This window comes from Cnephaeus nilssonii (genome assembly GCF_951640355.1).
Source record: "Cnephaeus nilssonii genome assembly, chromosome: 4".
Lineage (NCBI taxonomy): Eukaryota > Metazoa > Chordata > Mammalia > Chiroptera > Vespertilionidae > Cnephaeus > Cnephaeus nilssonii.
The window spans coordinates 43,348,194-43,369,515 of NC_137075.1; the positions used below are offsets into that span (position 1 = coordinate 43,348,194).

The 21,322-nt window shown below is 57.5% G+C and overlaps 1 protein-coding gene across 4 annotated transcripts in view; it reads left to right on the forward strand.

Moving 5' to 3' along the window:
• The first annotated feature begins 565 nt into the window (after nt 1-565).
• Nucleotides 566-21,322, forward strand: part of PAK6 (p21 (RAC1) activated kinase 6) — a 36,375-nt gene continuing 15,618 nt past the window's right edge. The window contains exons 1-3 of one of the 4 annotated variants that reach the window (XM_079769547.1): nt 566-982; nt 1,741-1,821; nt 13,611-13,727. The gene's annotated coding sequence lies outside the window, so the exon portion shown is untranslated. Of the gene's footprint in view, nt 983-1,061; nt 1,138-1,740; nt 1,822-13,007; nt 13,137-13,610; nt 13,728-20,045; nt 20,138-21,322 lie in introns of those variants that run through there. The other 3 variants (XM_079769548.1, XM_079769549.1, XM_079769550.1) reach the window with 3 other exon arrangements.

Consider the following 21,322-nt stretch of genomic DNA (forward strand, 5'->3'; position numbering starts at 1 on the left):
GGAAAGGGGCGCTCAGCCCAGCTGTGGTCAGGGCCAGCCAGGTCTGAATCTCCCAGCGCCGCGGGGGTGGGGAGCCTGGGAGGTCTGGCTGGGGGGGCTGGGGGCGGCGCCCACTGATTCCGGCAGGCAGCTCTTCCTCTCCCTCCCGCTCAGCAAAGGCAGGCAGGGGGAAACGCTTTTATAAATAGCTCCAGCCCCAGCTGATTTGTAAATTCAGTGGGTTTTTTTTGTGTCAATGACATCACTCTCCTCCCCATGGCAACACTCGACGATATCAAAATTGCCAAGCAACGTTGGAGCAGGTTGCTGCCTGAGGATTTAATGGAGAAATCCCAAAGTGAGCCGGGGCGCGCGGTGGAGGAGGGGCGCGCCGTGGCGGGGAAGGCAGCTGGAGCCCGCCGCCCGCGCCGCCGGCCCGGCAGCCCTGCGGCCGCGGGAGCTCGCGGGCCACGCTCCCTGTCCTAGCCGCGGACGGCAGGTGGGGGAGGGGCTGCTCCCTGCCCGAGGTGCCCGAGCCGGGAGCAGCCATCCAGGTGACTAAGCGGGCCCACGGGCACTGAGTCACCTGCTGGCCCGGAGGTTTCTTTCTTCTCTTTTGCATCTGATTATTTGGGAGCTGGAAACTTGGAGCTGCATCCGAGTCCCGCCCCTTCGAGCCTCCCCTCCCTACCTTGGGCTCCGAGGAAGATGGGACCTGCTGAGACTCTGCCACTCCTTCCTACGGTGACCGAAGACGCGGTGGGGGCCGGAAGTGCCATGGGAGCGACGCCAGCCGCCCAAGTGCACTAGCAGATATGGTGATCAGGCTGCCTTGTCCTCCAGAGGTGCCGGGAGAGAAGGGGGGTCTGGTCCCTGCCGACTGGATTCCTCCCGGGCTGGCTTTGAACTCACCTCCCACGGGATATTTCTGTAAATGAGTGGCTTCTAGGGTCAGAGTGGCATTTGGAGAGCGAGACTGGATTGGCTAGGCCGACCTGGGCAGGTAGGTGGCTCTGTGCTGGGTGTGGCCCCACGTGTGTGTGTGAGAGAGTGTGTGTTGTCCCAGGGCTGAGGACAGCAGGGGGTCCCCAGAGAGCTGAGGAGGCAGGATTTGGCAGCAGCTCGTCCTCACTGATGCTGGGCCAGCCAGGTCCTGAGGTGGGTGCTGTGGAAAAGGGGCACAAGCCCCTGGCCTGAGCAGGGTGAGAGCGGCGCCCGCTCAGACAAGCCCAGGCCCTCGCGGAGTCCGCAGCTCAGACACGCGGCAGAATGCCGAGGCAGGGAGCGGTCCGAGGGGCAGGCCAAGGATGGAAGCCAGCCCGCCCGCCGCTCCCTCTTCTGACAGCCCTGGGCACCAAGGAGACAGCTTCCTACCAGGGAATTCTGTCACTCGCCCATGCAGTGCCCGTCAGCATCTGTGTGTGCTCTCTGCCACGCTCACAGGGGTGCGATTGCTGAGCAGAGCACTGGCCAGGGCACAGCTTCCCCATACTCAGGGCCCAGCCAGGGGCCGCTGCTCAGCCTGGCCCCCACGAGGCATGCTCCAGTGTGTGTCAGGCCGAGGGGTGTGGGCCCCCCACTCCCCCTCACAGCTGGCTGCCTCACGGGCACACCACACCGGTGAGTAAGCTGCTGAGGGAGGAGGCTGTGTGCCCACAGAGGCAGGACGACACGAACCAGGAGCCTTTGGGAGAAGCGGCTGGGTGAGAAAAGCACTGAGGTTTTCTTTTTCTCTTCTTTTTTTTCCCTTTTTGCCTGAAGGGAGTGGCGCTTCCTGGGCTAGAGACAAGCGCCAGCCTGCAGTGGGGAGCTCCGGCCCAGCTTCCCCGGAGGAGCAGCACGGTAAGGTCCCGGCCACCTACCTAGGCTCGGGCTTCCCGGCAGGGGTGGGGAGGTGGAGGTGTCCAGGCTGTGTGCCATCTGGGACAGGGACAGCAGCTGTGGGTTCCTGCGGGCCCCATCCTACCTGCCACTCCCTTTCCAGATCGATTTTGAAACATCCCAGTCCAAGCTGGCCTCTGGCTTCCTGGCGAGAGAGAGAAATGCTTATTTCTGCTGTTCCCGCCTGTGCCCCCCCTCCTGCTGGGCCGAGCCAGTGCCACCAGGACACCCCTCCAGGATGTCCTCTTACCCTTCCACCTCTAGGACACGCCCCTCTTGTATTCATCCCACCAATATTTGTGGAGCATCTTTGGGACCCAAGCTCCAAGTCATGCCCTTATGCAGAGCCTAACCGGGCACGGACTCTGACTCTGGAACTCGGCGGCGGGCCGGGTACAGGGGGCCTGGCTGAGCAGTAAAGGCCTTGGGCTCTTCACTTCTGCTGCAGGCGTGAGCGTCCTGGTTTGCTCTAGGGTGTCAGGCCCAGGAGCTTGGGGTGTTCAATGCTGGGGCCCAACCAGAAGCAAGGCTAACACAGCGGTTGGTTCTTTCCCTGGCGTCACACACCGAGGCCGGAGGGGCCTGCGTGGGTTCTTGCCCTACGCAGGGACGGGGTTCTGAGAGTTGAAGATAAGCTCTGGGCTGCCGGGCCCTGGGGTCCCATGGGCGCTCATCGAGCTGGGAATCAGGCCTTTGGGCCAAGCAGGGGTCCCTCTGCAGATGAGGAGTGGCACGCCGGGGAACCCCGTGCCTAGTCAGGAGCGGTGAGCACCAGGAGCAAGGCTTCTTTCTGCTCTGGAAGCACCTGATTTGGGCGGGAAGCTTGTGCCCCTGTGGCAGCCACAAGGTGGGAGTGTGGGGGCTGCGGGTCCCCAGGACAGACTGACTCTTGTGCGCTGAGTTCCCAGGACGCGCCGGGCATAGGGAAGGTGCGGGCAGGAGCAGCACATGAGCCCAGCATCAGGAAGAACCCTTACATGTCCCCACACCTGGCTCCAGGAGGAGGAAATCCTGCTCTCCCCCCTGCATAAGGTGACTCCAAGCCTTGGCGGGGGGGGGGGGTCTCCCATGTGTGCAGAGCTAAGCAGTGGCTGGTGCCCAGCAGCTGGTGCCCAGCTGGGTTCAGAGTGGCAGAGGCTGTGGAGTGCCAGGCAGACAGCAGGCTAGCAGGGTGGCAGCTGATGGAGCCAGGAGGGAGCAGAAGGTAGAGGCCAGGGTTGGGGGGGCAGGACAGGGAAAGCCTGCCTGGAGTTTAAGACGGCGGAGGGAGGCCCTGGACGCGGATTTTCTTGTGCCCGCCCACCTCTGTGGGACAGCCCGGCAGGGAGTCGGCAGAGACACTGAGAGACTGCATTCCTTCCCCAAATGGCCCAGAGACACCTCCGGCACACTCTGTCCTGGGTGGAGAAGGCCCGCAGGACGCGTGGGAAGCTGTCCTGCGGCCTGAAGCAGGGCCTTCTCCCAGGATGCCCTCTGCCCCACGAGTGGGAAGGCCCAGGCCTCAGGAGCAGTTTCCAAGACTTGGGCAGTAGGAAGGGTGCTGCAGGCCTCACCCACAGGCATTCCGCAGCTGCCCCGGTGAGGGCTGTGAGAAGGTTCATTTCTGGGACCCGGCCTTGGTGGAAAGAAGTGGGCTAGCTGACAGGCTGGATAGAGCAGGGAAAGATGAAAGCTTCGGAGGCAGAAAGAACTCTCAACCTCCTGGCCCCAGCTGGGCCTCCTGCCTGGGGAGAGCAAGCTGACTGGAAGCCCCCTCTTCCGAGCTTAGCCCTGGGGCCCATTAAGGGCTAAGGTGAGAAGTGAAAGGTGTGAAACAAAGGGGAATATGTCTTTTCTTGGCAAGGTGAGTGCTCCAGGCAGCCCTTGGAGATGGCAGGTGGCACCTTGTTCTGGCTCACTCGCTTGTAGGCAGAGAACAGGGATTGCCTCCTGAGTACAAAGCACTGGTGGCAGGAGCAGGGGGTGGGAGGAAGTGCCACGAAATGACCAGGACAGAGCCCTTGCCCTGGGGAGTGTACAGCCCTTCAGCAGAGGAGGGAAAGGAAAGCTGAGCATGGGCCCAACTCCACCCGAAACCAGCCAAGCTGCTGAGAGCCATGATCAGCAATGGGGGGGGGGGGGGGGGGGGGGGGAGGGGGAGGGCGGTGTTGCCCTCTGTTCACTCTGGGTCCCCAGTTCATCACTGAAATTGTTAGCCATGACCCATTCAGTCCAGATAATTTATAAATTTAGACCAATACCAGGAGATGGTTCTTAACATAGAACTTTATAAAGATGAATAAAAAAAGATTAGCCGGGAATGAAAACACAAGGGAAGAAACAGCCTCTACTGTTATGGGCAGAAGACAGATTCTCAGGGCGATACATAGGAGGAGGCAGAACAGTGGATGGTTAACAGCAGGTGAGTGTCAGGCCCCGGGCTGCCTCTTCCTGCCTGGGTGACCTCAGATAAGTTACCTCATCTCACTAGGTCTCCATTTCCTTTCCTGTCCCAGGGAGATAATTATAGCACCTATGAGTTCGGGAGGTTGGGAAGATTAAGTAAGGCTATATGCAAATACCCTTAGCATCACGGCTGGCACATAAGTGCTCAGCAAAGATAATGTTATCATTGCGATGACTATTAGTGTTAGAGGAACAAAGTGCCAGCAGGGAGAGGCCACACTGGGGTCTTCAGGGGAATCAGAAGAGGCTTCATGGAGGAGGTGGCTTTGGAAGAACCCTGCCCTGAAGAAAAGCTATTTTCAGGTTGCTGATCGATCCATGCCCAATAATGCTGGGAAGGAAAGCAATACCAGATCTATTCTTTCGCAAATAGCAAACTGTTTATCCACGGAAATTCTCTAAGGAATGATTTGAGCCTCCTATTAGGAGTTTCCTTCTCTTGGGGGGTTCTAGAGTTTGAAGTCTTGAGAACTTGACGTGGACTGTACCTAGTGAAGGAATCAAACGTCTGACTCTGGTCACACTCTTCTTTGGGCCTGCAGTCTTGTCACAGGGTGGTGCTTCCTGCAGAGGGCCAGCCTGGAGGCCACAGCAGTCTCCTTGACGACCATGACGTGACTTAGAAAGGCCCAAGAATCATAAGGCTCAGACTCAGAGGCATTTTTCCCGGCCTGCCAAAGGGTTATCGTTCTATGTATTTAAGAAAGGTAATCCCAGGTTCTGTTCACCTAGAACCGTGGTCGGCAAACTGCGGCTCGCGAGCCACATGCGGCTCTTTGGCCCCTTGAGTGTGGCTCTTCCACAAAATACCACGGCCTGGGCGAGTCTATTTTGAAGAAGTGGCGTTAGAAGAAGTTTAAGTTTAAAAAATTTGGCTCTCAAAAGAAATTTCAATCGTTGTGCTGTTGATATTTGGCTCTGTTGACTAATGAGTTTGCCGACCACTGACCTAGAACAAGGCAAACCCAGAACATGACAGATTTTCATATCCTGGGGAATTAGTGTACAAACAAACAAACAAACAAACAAAAAAACGGGTTCTCTCATAACTACATGTGGCCTCCTCAGCCTCAGCAAAGGGACACCCACACTGGCCAGCCTTTTCTATAAAATCTCATGATGACAAATGAGACAGTGCAAAGACCCAAGTCTTTATAGAAGGACAGTGATGACTTTTTTGTACACCTATGGGTTCTCTGTGGCAAAACTGCCCCCTCGGAGTGCTGCGTCGTTCAACAAATGCTGGCATCTTCCTCGCCCAACCCTCAAAGCACTCAGGCCCCTGAGCCTCTGGCTCAGGGGGTGGGGCAGGGCTGTGATCTGCACACTCAGGCTGCCCGGGACCTGGAGCAGGGGCCCCTGGGTGCTCAGAAAAGAAAGTCCAGAAAGCGCAGGTCAGCTGCTACGTGGTTCTGGTTTCTGGTCCCAGTGCGGCAGCTCCCCTCAAGGCAAATAGCAATGAACCAGTCGCCGTGCTCAGGGCCCCCTGCCGCCTGCCTGCGCGCCCAGCTCCTGAAGGCTGCAGCAGCGGCAGGGTTAAAACTGGAAGGACTGGTTCTCTGGTTCAGCTTCCGGGCCTAGAGCCTCCAGCCTCCATTTCCTTTCTTTCGGCTTCAAATGAGGCTTCAAGTGGAATTATGCAAAAAGGCCCAGGGGGTGTAGGGAGCCTGGGGACCCTTTATGCCACAGCCTCCCTGACGGGCAAGAGCACAGTCCCAGGTCAGTGGTAGAAGCACAGAGGTGCAAAGGGCTGTTCCAGAAAGGAGCTGGCCCTGGATTGCTGTAGCACATGCAAGCCAAAGGAAGTCCCTAAGAATGTTTAATCCGGCCCCATACTTCTAGAGAGGGCAGAACCCCAGCGAAGGAAAGTGGGTGCTGCAGCAGGGTCAGTTTCAGACCTGGGGGTCTCGGGCTCCCAGTCCAGTACTCTCCCCACCCAGACTGCCTTTCCATAGGCAGCAGCATCAAAGGCACCCCAAGTAGGGACAGACATTAGACACCTGATGGCTTGAGAGAGGTGGCCTGACCTGACCAAGGGGAAGGCTGGACAGGTCCCAGCCTCCTCTGTGCCTCCTGCCCTACCTAACGGGGTCCTGGTCCTGCCACCCCTGCCCCCATCTGGCTCCACATGGAGCCCCAGCTCAGCTCCTGCTCGGTCAGCAGAGCCCCCAAGAAGAGGCTCTGCCCACCCCACCCAGGCCACTCTCTGAGTGCAAATGGACTGACTCAAGTTGTACTTGCTCCAGGAAGCATTTTACATTTTAACTAGAATGCTGTCATTGTCTTAAGCCAGAGAAGGAGGGAATGATGAGCGTATCTAGGAATGAAAGGGAAATCTGGGCAGAGGTTAGGGGAGGCATACAGGAGACCCTTCACCTCAGGCAGACTTTTCAACCGTCTATACTCTGACCCCAGGCAGGAGTATAAATGTCCAATGGCCATCATCAGATGTTGGATCTCAGAAGCAGGAGGCCTGTCATCTGTCACCTTATCACCAGGCCCAAGCTGGACAAGAAAACATCTGTGTTCCACTGTAGTGGGTCTTACTGGAGATGGTGTGTCTAGGATCAGGAACGGTGGAGAACGGTGGAGGTCTCAGACCCTGCGGGGGAGGGAGCCAAGGCCAGGAGAACAAATGCAAGGCCAGGAGAGCGCCAGGGTGCAGGCTCCTGTGGAGGAGGGGAGGTCAGGACAGGAGGAGGAGCTGCCTCCCGATGGTCCATCATCCCAGCAAAGGGCCATCCACCAGTGAGGGCGTGGCAGTACACGCCAGGCCCCTGCATGGCAGCACTCACATGAAGGTCCTGAAGGCTGCGACCGTGGGGCAGTCAAGGCATGGGCCAGAGACTAAGAAAGGAATGACCCTGAGAAGGGAGGGCAGCACCCCTCCAGGACCCTCTTAAGCACAGCACAGCGCAGGGCAGACACGGACGGCAGAGTCCAGCGAGCTCTACAGCCAGGTGGTCAGTGCTCCCGCATGACCACACAGCCCACAGCCTGTGAACTTGTGCATTTAGAGTTAAGGCGCTCCAGCCAGAGGGTTGTGCATGGGGCTTGGACAGCCAACACTGTGCTTCCTCAGACTCGTTTCTTTCCCTGGCCTGAGCCCTTACCCAGTCACAAGCCTCCTGCTCCCCGCACTCATCTGTCCTTCCTTAAAGTCAGGTCCTGGGCACCCACTCCAGACTGGGCAGCCACCAGAGGCTCAGGAGGGAGAGAAAGGACAATGAATGGCTTCCATTCAAGGAGGCTTCCAGCTGTTAGTTCTGCCAGCAAAAATGCCAGCCAGAGAGCGAAACTGCTAGCAGCAGACATTTGGATGGAACTTTGGAGCCCATTAAGAGCAGAACCTGCAAAGCGATCATAGTGAGAAGCTATTAAATGAATTTATCATGTCTCTAAAAATGGGTGTTCTCAGCACAGAGGTGGCTCTCTCTTTTCCCAGCCCTCCCCAGGGTGGCTCATCGCCCCTTGTACCTGGGAAGGGTGCCCCAGCCGGCGCTGCCCCTGCTTCAGCCCCTTGAGGTGGCTGGACAGTGGCCCCTGCACCTGAGTGGCTTGTCCAGGTCACCAGGCCCCTTTGCGACAGTCAAGCAAGTTTGGGCCCAGTGTCGGTTTGCGTTTGGGGAGGACCGGCCTGCGTGCTCCCGTGGTCATAGGGAGCCTATCCCAGGTGCAGAGCTTGAGAAAAAGGTGGAGAGAGGCTAGAGACTTCTGGATGTGGGAGTTTCCCTCTACTGAGGCTCAGGGCAGCAGCCAGGCAGGGGGGCCCCGTGGACTGTTCCCAAATACCTAACTGGGCCCAGACAGCGCTGCCCCTGGGCTGGGTTCTCTCTCCAGGATCTGGAGGGGCTGGACCTATAGAACTGACTTCTTGGCAAGTCCTCCTGGAAGAACCCTGGCATCCTGCCCCTGGGGCACTCCAAACGGGGCTCCGGGGCTCCCCGTGGCAGCTACATGCGTGCATGGCACGGCAGAGGGGACTCTCTCCTCCACGGTCCCTGTAAGAGCTGTGAGGGCCGAGGGTCAAGAACCTTCCACCCTGTTTGGGGTGCTGACCCTCCGGGCCCCTGCACTCCAATGTCCTGGATCTCATCATTTCCGCACCTTCTGAACGGAGGTTGGCCCATTATACACATCAAGGAACTGAGGCTGAGACGTGCTGGCAGTCTAGAGAGACAGAAGGGCTCCAAGCGTGCAGGAAGCCATGTTCTCTGCAACTAGTCTCTCTCTCTCCGCTGCTTAAGGACCCCACGGGCTTGGCAATGTTAACTCCCTCAACTCACGCTCCCAGGCCTCAGAGCTGGTCACCTGCCTCTCAGCCTCATCAGCAGAGAGAGATGTGGTGCTATCAGGGTGAGGGACATTGCTCAGGCTACCCCAAGAACAGGAAGGGACAGCCTGGAAGAGAGGGAGAGGAAGGAATCTATAATAATGAAAGCATAATATGCTAATTAGACTGGACAAACGAACGACCTTCCGGACGTCATTCTGGATGTCCTTCTGGACCAAGCTGTGGCAGCAGGGGCTGAGGCAGAGGCAGAGGCGGTTAGGGGCGATCAGGCAGGCAGGCGAGTGGTAGGGGTGATCAGGCAGGCAGGCAGAGGCAGTTAGGGGAAATCAGGCAGGCAGGCAAGTGGTTAGGGGTGATCAAGCAGGCAGGCGAGTGTGGTTAGGGGCCATCAGGCAGGCAGGCAGAGGCGGTTAGGGGCCATCAGGCAGGCAGGCAAGTGGTAAGGACGATCAGGCAGGCAGGCAGAAGGGGCTAGGGGCAATCAGGCAGGCAGGCGAGTGGTTAGGGGTGATCAGGCAGGCAGAGGCAGTTAGGGGTGATCAGGCAAGCAGGCATGTCAGTGGTTAGGAGCCAGGGGTCCCAGATTGCGAGAGGGATGCCCGCCTACTGGTTTGGGCCCAATCCCACAGCGGGATTGTGCCTAAACCGACAGTCGGACATCCCCCGAGGGGTCCCGGATTGTGAGAGGGTGCAGGCCAGGCTGAGGGAACCCCACTCCTGTGCATGAATTTCGTACACCGGGCCTCTAGTCTACTATAAAGACTGTCCCTCTCCTAGGGCCAGAGGCTGCCTCTCTTCCAGGCTCCAGGGGGTTCCTCCAGCCAAGTAGCAAGCAGGTGAGCCACCTTCCCAGCAGTGCCTGCAGGTGGGCCTCCTGGTGCTGGGCCCACGCTGGGTCTGTGAAGGACACAGGCTGGGTGCTGGGACTTCAGGCAGGGTGCAGACTCATGACCGGGGCAGTCCAGCACCTGGTTCCTAGCAAAGGCTCAGTGACAGGTGGGAGCTCTGGAGGCCCCTTCTACCCCTCACACCCATTGCTGTGTGAGGGTCCTCACGCCCCGTCAGAAATGAGGGAGGGCAACCCCCCACCTCTCGGTGTCACATGGCTTACCCATCCAGGGTGGCACAAGAAGGCAAAAGATCAGTCAGTGCCTCCCCCAGCAACTGTTCCCAGGAACTTAACCCGACTTGGTCAAGTCATATCAGACAGTCCTCGGAACCAGGGGCCTCGGAGCAGGATGGCGTTAAGAGAACAGTCTCGGGGGATACACTTGGTTTGAAATTCTGGCTCCACCACTCAATCACCACAAGGCCTTGAGCTGGTTCCTTAACCACTCTGAGCCTCAGTTTCCTCATCTGTAAAATGAGAACAATGATATCATTCTTCCGTGCCAAGGTTGTGGCAAAGACTTGAGTGAGGTAATGTGTGTAAATAGCTTAGCACGGGGCCTGGCCCACCGGAAGCGTATACTAATTGGCAGGTATTATTATTACTATTACTAGAGGAGGGCAGCGTCCTCCAGGGAAAGGAGCCCTGGGAGAGAGTGAGCTTGTCAGCAGTCTTCCTGATCCCCAGGCAGCTTTTCAAGTCATGCAGCAGAAAGTGCAGGGAAAGGATAATGTGTTTGTGTTTCTAAACCACAAGTCGATCCCTATCTTTCCTCTTTGGTCCTAACCCAGGCTCCCAGCCCTAGCTGTAGGTGCTCAGACGGCACAGCAGGCCCCAACAGCCACAGGCGGACAACGAGCCAGGAAGTGCCTGCCCCGCCCAGCGTGCCTTCCCAGACAGTTCGGGTTGGCCAATGCCCCAGTGCTGGTGGGGCTCCATGGTGAAATGTCAGTGCTCAGTGTCCCTGTCTGGAGCTCCTGCCCAATGTGTAGAATGGCAGCATATGGACAACTCCCTCAACCTGAATGCCTCTGCCAGCTGCCAGGGCTCTTCAAAGGAGGGTGTGCCTGACCCCCTTCCCCGTGCCCAGCACAGCGCCATGGGAACTGGGCCAGAGGGAGGCTCATGGATGCTGGAGGAGACGCTGTCCTCCAGGCTGTTCCTGCCACTTCCTGCATTCTTGTTCTGCCCTCTCACCCTGGACAGGGCTGCGTTGGCTGTGAATCAGAGGAGGACAGAGAAGCGGGGAGTCACTCACAGGAATTAACCACTCAGGACCCAGCCACCCTAATTGGCAGAGGTCACCCAGCCCAGGGGCGCTGACCCACCTATAGATGCGACCAGACGTGCAGAAACTTGGGGTTGTGATGGGCCGGGAGGTCCTCTCGTCTAGCCTAGTATCCACACGGGAACCTTTGCTCTAGCCTACCTGACTGGTAGTTACCTGGGGTCTTCAGTGATGGGGGGTTCATTACCTCCGTGGTCAGTCTTATTTGGGAGTCTCTGACTCTCCCCAAACCCCATCCATGTTCCCAAAGGTAGGAGGACCTCAGGGTCACCTAGACTCACTCCTTACAGGATGGGGATGGGGGTTGGCTAGTAGCCTTTATGGGATACCCAAGCCTGGATTCAAACCAAGTTAAATACCAGTTCACTTTTGATAATAGTCTAATATTCACACTTTATCATAGTTCAACAGTTCAGAAGTACTGCTTTGGGTTGTCGTTTTGATATATAAGGTATTTGTATAAAAAGAATGAATTCCTGTGTGCATCTGTGAGTCAGCAAAATATAATTTAGGTCCTGTGTCCCTGGGTAACTAAGCTTGAGGAAAGCCCTATTTGTATCCCAGGCCCCTTTGTCCTGGGCTCCGCAGGCAGCTTCCTGGTGGGGGTGGGGGTGGGGGTGGGTGTGGGGAGGGGGAGGTCAGAGGTTGGCTAACAGAGTCGGGCCTAAGGTGTGGCCTGAGGAAAGAGAAAGAATCCCCTTGGGAAAGACCCAGAGAGGAGAGGAGACAGAGGGCACGGAGAGGAGCAGAGACCTGCCTGCCACTGCCCCGGCTCCCACACCACGCCCCCGCCCCCAGGCCAGCATCTCCAGCAGGCACCGCCGCGCTCTCCCCACAGAGGCTGAGGGCACTGGGGCTGTGGTGCAGCCCGCAGGGGGCGGGCCTGTTTGGGGCAGGCGAAATCCCACTCTCCACCTTAGCTACGTTTGGCAGGAGTCTAGAGTAAACTGTGCATAAGCAACAGAGCCCATATGCCAACGCTGTATCCACAAATTGCATTGATATGTCGAAAGAATGAATGAACAAAAATGACCCATGGCAGTAGTGGCCTCAATAACTGAAGTCTGAAGTGCCCGCAGTGACAGAGTCTCTGCCGCCCGAGGCCCCCTTGCTGCGGGGGAGCCATTTGGAGCGCGGACGTGCCGATTTCCAAGCCAGAATCCTCTCAACGCTCAATCGGGCACAGGCCTTTCTGGGGGCCCAAGTCTGGGACAGCGGGGGTCTTCTCACTTCCTTGTTTGGGGAAGAGACGGGCAGGTGGTCCCTCCCCCTCCCCCACAACGTTCATACACAGGAGAAACCACCCTCCAAGCCAGAGGGAGCAGGGCAGAGGGCAGGCATCCTGCTCCTGGGCCAGGGCACTGCTGGGGACAGCCACAGATGGATGCTCCCTGTGAGCCGAGCCCCACCCTGTTTGGGTGCAGGACTCCTGAAAGCTTTCTTTCCCCCAGCGGTCCCCCACCTGAAACCAGAGGGTTCTCAGAGCAGGGTCTGACAAGGAAATCGGCATCTCTCTCTTTTTTTTTTAAATATATTTTATTGATTTTCCACAGAGAGGAAGGGAGAGGGATAGAGAGCTAGAAACCTCGATGAGAGAGAAACATCGACCAGCTGCCTCCTGCACACCCCCCACAGGGATGTGCCCGCAACCAATGTACATGCCCCTGACCGGAATCGAACCTGGGACCTTTCAGTCCACAGACCGACGCTCTATCCACTGAGCCAAATCGGTTTCCTCTCGGCATCTCTTTAATTCCAGCGTTCCTGCCCAGGACAGTCTCAGGGCCTTGTCCAGGCGGACAGACGGGCCAAGGTGGCAGGTGGCAGGACGCCAGCCGGGGCTCTCCAAGGGGAGTGGGTGGGCCCGCAGCACCTCCAGGGTCTGGAAGGAGGCAGCCTGGATCATCTGCAATGCAAATGAGTGAGTGAATTACACACAGAGGGGCGCAGCGGATAATCAGGTCAGGCCTCGGCCAGGCGGCCCAGGGACCCCCAGGGACTGCGAGCCACCGGCAGGTCACAGCGGGGCATGGCTGGGGTCAGGGTCCTAAGGCGAAGGGGCCTGAGGAAGCGGGAGCCACGCGTTAGAAAGGGTTGAGCGTGGAAGCGCCCCCCGGGCAGAGAGGCTCCTGGCCACGGCCACGGCCCCCCGCGTCCTGGGGCGACTATTCCAGGGCTCTGTTCGCTGCCGAGTCCTACCTGGAGCCACACCCTAAAATCCAACTCGCGGCCAGGTGAGGCCGGCGCTGCACCGACTTGCAAGCGCGGCCTCCCCTCGCGCTCCCGGCGCCCAGGTCCCTCCTGCGGAGGGCGGGCCCGGCTCCCTGCTCTCCGAGTGCTCCGAGGCTTCCTGCTCGCAGGTGGGTGCCCCAACCAACCCCTGGAACTGGCTGTCCTCCCCGGGCCGGGGCCGGGGCCGGGACGAGCGGACAGGCCTCCCCGTTCGCGCGGCCCCTTTTCCCGGTTCTCGTTCCCCGAAGTTGGGGCCGCCGGCGCCGGGTGAGGCGCCTGAGCGCAGGGGCGGGGAGGCCGGGCTCTGCGGGCGGCGCCTCCTCCACGAGGGCGCCCGGCGCTCGCCCCGCTGGCCGAGGGATCCCCGCCCCGTCGGCGCCTGCGAGGGGGGCCCGGTGGCTGCTGTGGTTCCCAGTGTGGCGGGAGAAGGACCGGAGCGCTGCGCAGACTGTCCCCTCCTCCCCTTGCACCTGAGCCAGTGGCTTAGTGGGGAGGCCTGTCGGGGGCGGTCTGAGTGCTCCGGATTGCGGCCACGCGCAAAACCCACCGCGGGGACACGTATCGCATTTGTCACAATGACTGTCTTATCTGTTCCCCCCCAGGCCTACGGGACTGGCCAGGAAGGCCCTTAGTCTTCCCTCTCCTGGTGCCTAGAGCTCTGCCCACGGAAGGGTAAGGAGCCAGGAAGAAGAGGAGGCGAGGAAGGCAGCCCGCGGGAGGTGAGTGGGGGACCTCCAGCCCTGGTAGGCTGTCCAGGAGCCTTTGGAGACTAGCGTGGGGGTAGGTTGGAGGGGCAGTGACGCCTTCTTGGGCTACCCCGTTCCTGGTACTGCTAGGCAACAGTGATCTCTTTTTTTTTTTTTTTAATTGTTTTTATATTAGAGAGAGAGGAAGGGAGAGGGAGAGAAAATTGATGGGTTGCCTCCCCCAGGCACCCTGCCCGGGGGTTGAGCCTGCAACCTGGGCAGAGGCCCTGACCAGAATCGAACCAGGGCAGCAGCAGTCCCTTTTAGGTGCCATCTCTCAGTCCTTAGTGCATGTGCATCGTTACGTCCATCGCCTCAGCCCACAGCAGGCCCCTGAGCTCCCAACGCCCCGCCCTGGCCCCTGGCCCAGCCTCTGCGTGTCATCGGGTCTGATGCCTGTCTGGGGCAAGGCAGTGTCACCAAAGCCCTGCACTGAACTCTCGCTTGGGAAAGAGGCTCCCAGACAGGAAGGGCGGAGCAGGCCCAGCGCCAGTGCTGAGCAGCGCGTTCCCCAGATCTCCAACCTGCTCAACCCCCGCCAGGTTTTCTGGCACCCAGCGTGCAGCATCCAGCCCGGGATGTAGATGCTGCGAGGAACACGAGGGGCCAAGACATAAAGCGCTCCCAAGACGTGGCCTGTGCTTCCTGTATCCTGCCCCTTCTGGCGTTCTCTTAGGCTCTTCGGCCGTGCTTCTCGTGGTGGGGGGTTGGGACTGTGTGCGCTCAGGTCTTCTGTGGCGGGCGCAGCATACCCTGCGACGCTGGAAGTTCTCATGCCGCAGTGCACAGGACAGTGGCCGAGCACCCATTTGGAACCAGAAAAGGCTGGGTTCGAATCCCCACTTTGCCTTCCATCGCTGAGGCAAGTTGCTTTACTTCTCTCCCAACTTGAATGTCCTCGGCGATAAAATGGGGAGGATCGTGCTTTCCTCATGGGACAGGTGTGAGGAGTCACAGTGAGACATGAGAACAGCCCAGCAAGGGAGCATGTCTCGCCTCCACTTGTTAGGATTGGAAAAGCTGGAGCCACCTGAGCTCTCCTCGCTTGGAGAACGTGGAGAACGGTCTGACTGTGTGGCAGGACCTTGTGAGGCTGTGAGAGCAAAGCAATGGGAGAACAGTAAAGGCGGAGGGTCCATGGGGGCAGGTAGGGAGTTGGCCCGGGGAAGGGGCCGTTTCTGGAAGGGGATCTGAATGTGGAGGCAGAAACAGCAGCATGCTCCGTACATGTCACATGTGGTCCCATGTTCCTGGGTGACCCTGGTCACAGGTGTGGCCTGGGGTAGGAGGAGCCTCTGGCTTGAGGCTTTCGATCCTCTCTCTGAGTAGCTGTGTGATCTGAGACAGGTCATTTAACTTCTCTGGGCGTGACAGAGGAGAGGAGCTTGGAGCTTGGTGTTGGAGAGATCTGAGTTTGAATCCCAACTCCACACGTAACCATCTCAAACAATTACGTCTCTCCAAGCCTTGGTTTCTTCACTTGTGAAACAGGGCTTATAATGTCTCCCTCGTAGAGTTGTGACCATTCAATGCACTAGTAAAAAGCACCCACCCAGCACAGTGCCTGACAGGTACAGTGTGTATCCCTTTCTCATCTCCTCCTTCCTCTCCCCAGCCTCCTGTCATCTTTAAAATGCACCCAGTAAGGCAGGTTTGGCCCAAGTCACAGTGGTATTGTGAACATAAAGAGAGGAGGAAAACAAAGTAAATATAGAAAGTTAAGGGCTGTAAAAATATAACCTATAACCGTGTGTGTGTGTGTGTGTGAGAGAGAGAGAGAGAGAGAGAGAGAGAGAGAGAGAGAGAGAGAGAGATTGGGGACCTAATTTTGTGAGTGGGGGACTCTAGAGGTTCTTGCTGGGCACTGAGAACTCTGTGATGCATCCAGGCCTCTGCATGCGGAGGCTGTTGGAAATCTGGGCTGGTGAGGAGGTGCCTGGCCTGCGGCCCTCCCGGGAAGGCCATTCTTCTCTCTTCTCTCGGAGATAACCCCGTGCCCAGGAGAGCACAGAGCTGTGGGCCCAGGAGGGGCTAGAATTCCGAGTACAGTGAACAGAGGTCAGAGAGCTCTGGCTTGAGCTGCTGCTGGACCACAGCTCTGCGTGTGCAGGCTGGAGCTGGGCCTGCGAGGCGAGCCTGAGTCAATATTAACCTTCTCCGGCTGGCCAGCCTGGCTCTTTGGCCTCTTATTCAGCTGGAGTGTTGACACAAGTGATTGAATGAGCTTTATTATCATATTCTTTTCAACAGCAGCCCCATTATCTCTCCCCCGGGGATTCACTGGGGCCTGCAGTGTGGGAATGATGACAGGGGCAGGGAGCCCAGACATGTGGGCTTATTAAGTGCACAATGCCCTCGGGCCTGTACACACAGCTTCTCTCTGGGACACTCCAGGGGGACACCAGGACCTGAGCACTACTCAGCATCCTGGGGCCACGTGGCAGCACAGTGGTCCTGGGCAGGCCTTATGGAGCCCCCAGGCAATGGCAGGGAGGGCCACAGCCTGGGTTAGGACCCACCCCCTTGCAGGTGACAGCTGGGCAGAAAAGCAAATCAAATTCTGTTCAGGCCTTTCCCTGGTATATTTTGGGGGCCAGGAAAGTGTGCTGGGGTGCCACCTCTCCCGACACTGGTGGTGTCCTGGACCCCTGGTGGAGGCTGAGGGAGGACAGAGGCCAGGCCCCCGGGACGGGGAGGAGCTCCCCAGCAGCAGACTCCTTTGAGCAGTGTGAGCGCAGGGACAGGCCTCTGTGGGGAGTGCCACCGAGGGATGCCGTCTGGGCCGGGGCAGAGGGGAGGCCAGACCCCACGCGTGAGTCCCTCAGGGTGCGCAGCGCCCTCTCTCCGGGCAGGTGGTGAGCTCAGGAGGGTGTCTAAAACCTATCTGGAAAGCAAGCTAGCCCTAACCGGTTTGGCTCAGTGGATAGAGCATCGGCCTGCGGACTGAAGGGTCCCAGGTTCGATTCCGGTCAAGAGCATGTACTTTGGTTGCGGGCACCAGGCACATCCCGGTTGGAGATGTGCAAGAGGCAGCTGATTCTGATGTTTCTAACTCTCTTTCCCTCTCCCTTCCTCTCTGTAAAAAAATCAATAAAATATATAATCAAAAAAAAAAAAAAGAAAGAAAGAAAGAGAGAGAGAAAGAAAGAAAGCTAAACTGCATAAGAGCATTGTTTTGTTCACTGTGGTCCCCGGGGCAGAGTAGATGCATAATAAATACTTTTGAATAAATGAATGGATAGTATAATTTTATATTTCAACAAACCCCAGAGAATTAAGTTTGAGAAAAATCTTCTGCCTGATGAGAATACTCTAATGAGAGGCTGGCTTCAGCCCACACTGTTCCCAACCAGGGCCCGAGACCCACAGGCTCCTCAGGAAGGGTGCGAGGGAGGCCAGTTCCCAAGGAGGTGGGAAGGTCAGCGCGGGAGGGCCCAGCTCTGGAGGTGACAGGGTCCTGTGCGGTCACTCTGTGACTGGATGGTGACAGCAGCAGGGGTGCCTGTCTGATTGCTGTAGGACTCGGGGTCATTCCTCTGCCTCGGTGCCATGATTCTAGAACAGTTCCTTTCCCAAAGCGGCACCTTGGGTGGGCCTGAGAGCTACGCAGCGTGGGTGGTGGGAGGTGACAGCCGACCGCAGCCACGTTCACACCAGGATCTGGGTCAGATAGACGTGGCTCTGCCCCTTCTTTGCTGCTTGGCTTGGGCAAATCATTAATCTCTCTGAACATCAGTTTCCTCATCTGCATAATGGGCCAATAAACAGTCTAACCTCACAGGCTTGTGGCGAGGAGATTTTGTATGTGAAATACTCAGCACACAGCCCGGCTGCGTGGCTCAGTGCTTGAGTGTCGACCTATGAACCAGGAGGTCACGGTTCAATTCCTGGTCAGGGCACATGCCCGGGTTGTGGGCTTGATCCCCAGTGTGGGGCGTGCAGGAGACAGCCAATCGATGATTCTCTCTTATCATTGATGTTTCTCTCTCTCTCTCCCTTTCCCTTTCTCTCTGAGATCAATAAAAATACATATTTTTTTAAATTAAAAAACTGCTTAGCGCACAGCCTGGTGCTCACACGGGGCATTCCCTGAGTGGTGGTTACTGAAAACATCCGAAATGGACCCTCAAGCTAGAGCAGATGCTGTCTCTCCTCTCACTGTGCTTGAAGAAGCTGGCGGGTGAAGGAGTCCCTTCCCCGGTCACCCCCTGAAATGGTCAGGCCTAGGAGAGAGAGTAGGCCAACGCCACAAGCCGGAGCTCAGGACCCCCATTCCCTGGGGCCACACTGAGCCAGAGCTCAGCTCTGATTAGCGGGCCCCGAGCCTCCCGAAGAGAAGCTGGGGTGCGCCCCCCACTCTGGCTCACTGATGCTCAGCGCAGGGCCCAGGGTGCAGCTGCCTCCTCTCTTCTATTGGCCGGGCTTCATTCCTGACAGTTAACCACCATCCCAGAACTTAACCAGCCACGCCCACCCGCTTCAGAGTAGCTGCCTGCTCCTTTAGACTTGTTCTCTGGAAGCCACCTTCCCAGCCTGCAGCGAATTCTGGAAGCCACCTTCCCAGCCTGCAGCAGCTTTAAGGGTTGGCACAGCCTGATTTGGTTTAACACTGCACCCTCAGGGCTGAGGCAGCAACCACTCTTCCTCAGCCCCCCGGGGGGCGTTTGGCTTGGGTCTGAGGATGGAGCAGGGACTCCCTCCCGTGGGCTAAGTGTCCTTGCCTTGAAAGGGATCTGATGTGCGGAAATAGTGAAACCCACTCGAAGCCAGGCCTGGAAGGTAAGGTGGCTAACCAGGTCAGACACCGCCGCTTCCGGTGAAAGCAGAGGCGACAGGTTAGGAGAACAGTTGATGTTGGCTCCAGAGAACTTCTGGAAGTACTGGAGCATGTTTAAAACAGAGCCCCTCCCCAGGGTCTGCTCAAAGGGCAGCACTCATTTGAATGTCTGAGCTCCAGTCTGAGCTTTAAATGCAGACTCATTTCTCTGTAGCTGTGTCTTGGGTTTGTGGGGCCCTACAGCGTGGGGGCCCTGGCACCCCAGGCCCTGGCAGATGATGGCAGAGGAGAAGCAGTTTGAAAGGGTGACCCACCCACCGTGGCTGCTCTGCTTACTCTGTGATGGACTGGAGACCAGCCAAGCCACAGTGCCCTGCTCTGAGGGCCACCGCCCAAACCCCATGTGGCCGAGGAGCAGTAGCATCAACCACAAAGCCCTGCCTACCACTCCCCGAGCCAAGCCTGTGGGTCGCCCAACTTCAGGCTGAGTGAGACCCTGTGGAGGGGACCTGACCTTGCTGCAGAGAATACACTCCTGCTGCTTTTGTGGCCTTTTTCATATGTGCCGGGCCCCACAGCAAGGCCACCAGCGTGAGCTCTTTGGAATAGTTTACCCACCCTTTGCAAGGCAAAAAGAAGCCTGGTTTCAAACAAAGTAAGGGTCAGCCTGCAAGTCAGGGCAGCCCCAGCTTCCCTGGTTCTGACTCACGCATCAGCCCAGGAAAGAACCTAGCAATCTTGGATGAGGAAGCTGGCCCGGGCCCTCCCCCTTCTACACACTCCCAGGAGTTTGCTCAGACTGCTCAGCCCCGTTCCTGTTCATAGAGACTCCGGGAAGGAGGTTAACAGCAGTCCAGGGCCCTCAGAGTGGGCACGGTGGATGGAGCAGGGACTTTGGAACCACATCTAGGGCCCAGGCCCGACCCAGTCACCTCCTGTGACTGTGAGCAAGTTATTTCATTTCTCTGAGCCTCACCGGATTTGTGAATAATGATAATCCCTGCCTACCAGGGTGGTTGTGAGGATTAAATGAGTTGATCCGTGGAAGGGCCTAGCACATAGTAGGTGCTCAAGAACAATAGCCTCCCTTTCTGTCTCGAGTCTTCTCTACCTGACAGTCCCACTCCTCAGGGACCCCAGCCTGTAGTTCCCTGAACTCTCCCACCACCTCTGCCCTCGGGGGTACTGGGTGTGGCAGCACTTCCGCCAGAAAGCCTCTGCCGGGAACTGCCCGGCTCCTCCTCTGCCAGGCTCCGGCCGGAGGAAGCAGCCTCCGCAGGAGCTGTGCCCAGGGAGCCTCCTTCTCAAACTGGTTTGGTCTGGTTCTCCCCTCCCAGCCCTGGCATCCCCCTGTGGTCCAGTCATGGGCCAGCCAGCCAGAAAGTACTATCTGCAGACATTCAGAAGAGCAAAGTTCAAAGCGTTCCTGTCACAACAATGCCTCCCAGCCTGGGAAAGAATCCTTAGCACCCCCCTGCCCTGTGATGGGGAGAGGTGTCAGACAGACGGGAGGTCACCCTGAGTCTGAGCTGGCCCCTGCCTCTGTCCATTTCTACGGCAGAGTCTCGGGCCCATTTCACTTCCTTCAGGCTCGGCAGAAGGAAAGGTAGGGACTGGCTCTCTGAAGGAAAATTATCTTCTTTCCTCCTCCCTCCTTCCTCCTCCCTCCTTCCTCCTCCCTCCTCCCTCCTCCCTCCTCAGGGGTATCTTCTTTGAGGAAAGCTCCTCCACTAGATGCATTGAGTGTGGATGCAAAGAGGTGAGATACTGGGGGCAGCAACTTTAAGGGTTGGCACAGCCTGATTTGGATTAACACTGCACCCTCAGGGCTGACACAGCAACCACTCTCCCTCAGCCCCCGGGGGGCGTTTGGCTTGGGTCTGAGGTAGGAACCTGGGGTGGAAGATGGAGAACTAGAAATGGCAACTTGACTGTCGAATCTCAGAGGGAAGGCAAATCTCAGAGGGAAGGCTTGGGTGGGTGGGTGGTGGGAAGAAATCAACCAAAGACCTTATCTGCATATATGTATGCATAACCCATGGACATAGACAATAGGATGGTAGAGGCCTGGGGGTGGGGGGGAGCAGGAGCAGCTATATGGGGTCAATGGGAGAAAAAAGGGGACATGTGTAATACTTTCAACAATAAAGATTTAAAAAAAAAAAAGAAATGGCAACTTGAGGCCCCCTGTCTGGGCAGGCGGGTGTGCCTACGGGCACGGGCTCTGTTGCTGGAAGGATGCAGAATGTTTGTGTCTCAGGGTTTCATATCCAATGACTTGGCCACATTAGGTACTTGAGTGGGTGAATGTCTCTTAGGAGCTCAGTCGTCATGGATTGCCCTTTCCTTTCTTTAAAAACAGTTTGCTTTCGCCCTGGACAGTGTGGCTCAGTTGGTTGAGCACTGTCCTGTGTGCACCAAAAGGTCGCTGGTTTGATTCCTGATTCCCAGTCAGGGCACGTGCCTGGGTTGCAAACTCGATCCCCAGTAGGGGGCGTGCAGGAGGCAGCTGATCAATGATTCTCTCTCATTATTGATGTTCTATCCCTCTCCCCTTCTCCCTCTAAAATTAATAAAAGCATATTTTTAAAATATATATTTTTTGGCCTGGCCAGTGTGGCTCAGCAGTTGAGTGTTGACCTATGAACTAGGAGGTCATGGTTCGATTCTCAGTCAGGGCACATGCCTGAGTTGCCGGCTCGATCCCCAGAAGGGGGTGTGCAGGAGGCAACAGATCAATGATTCTCTCTCATCATTGATGTTTCTATCTCTCTCTCCCTCTCCCTTCCTC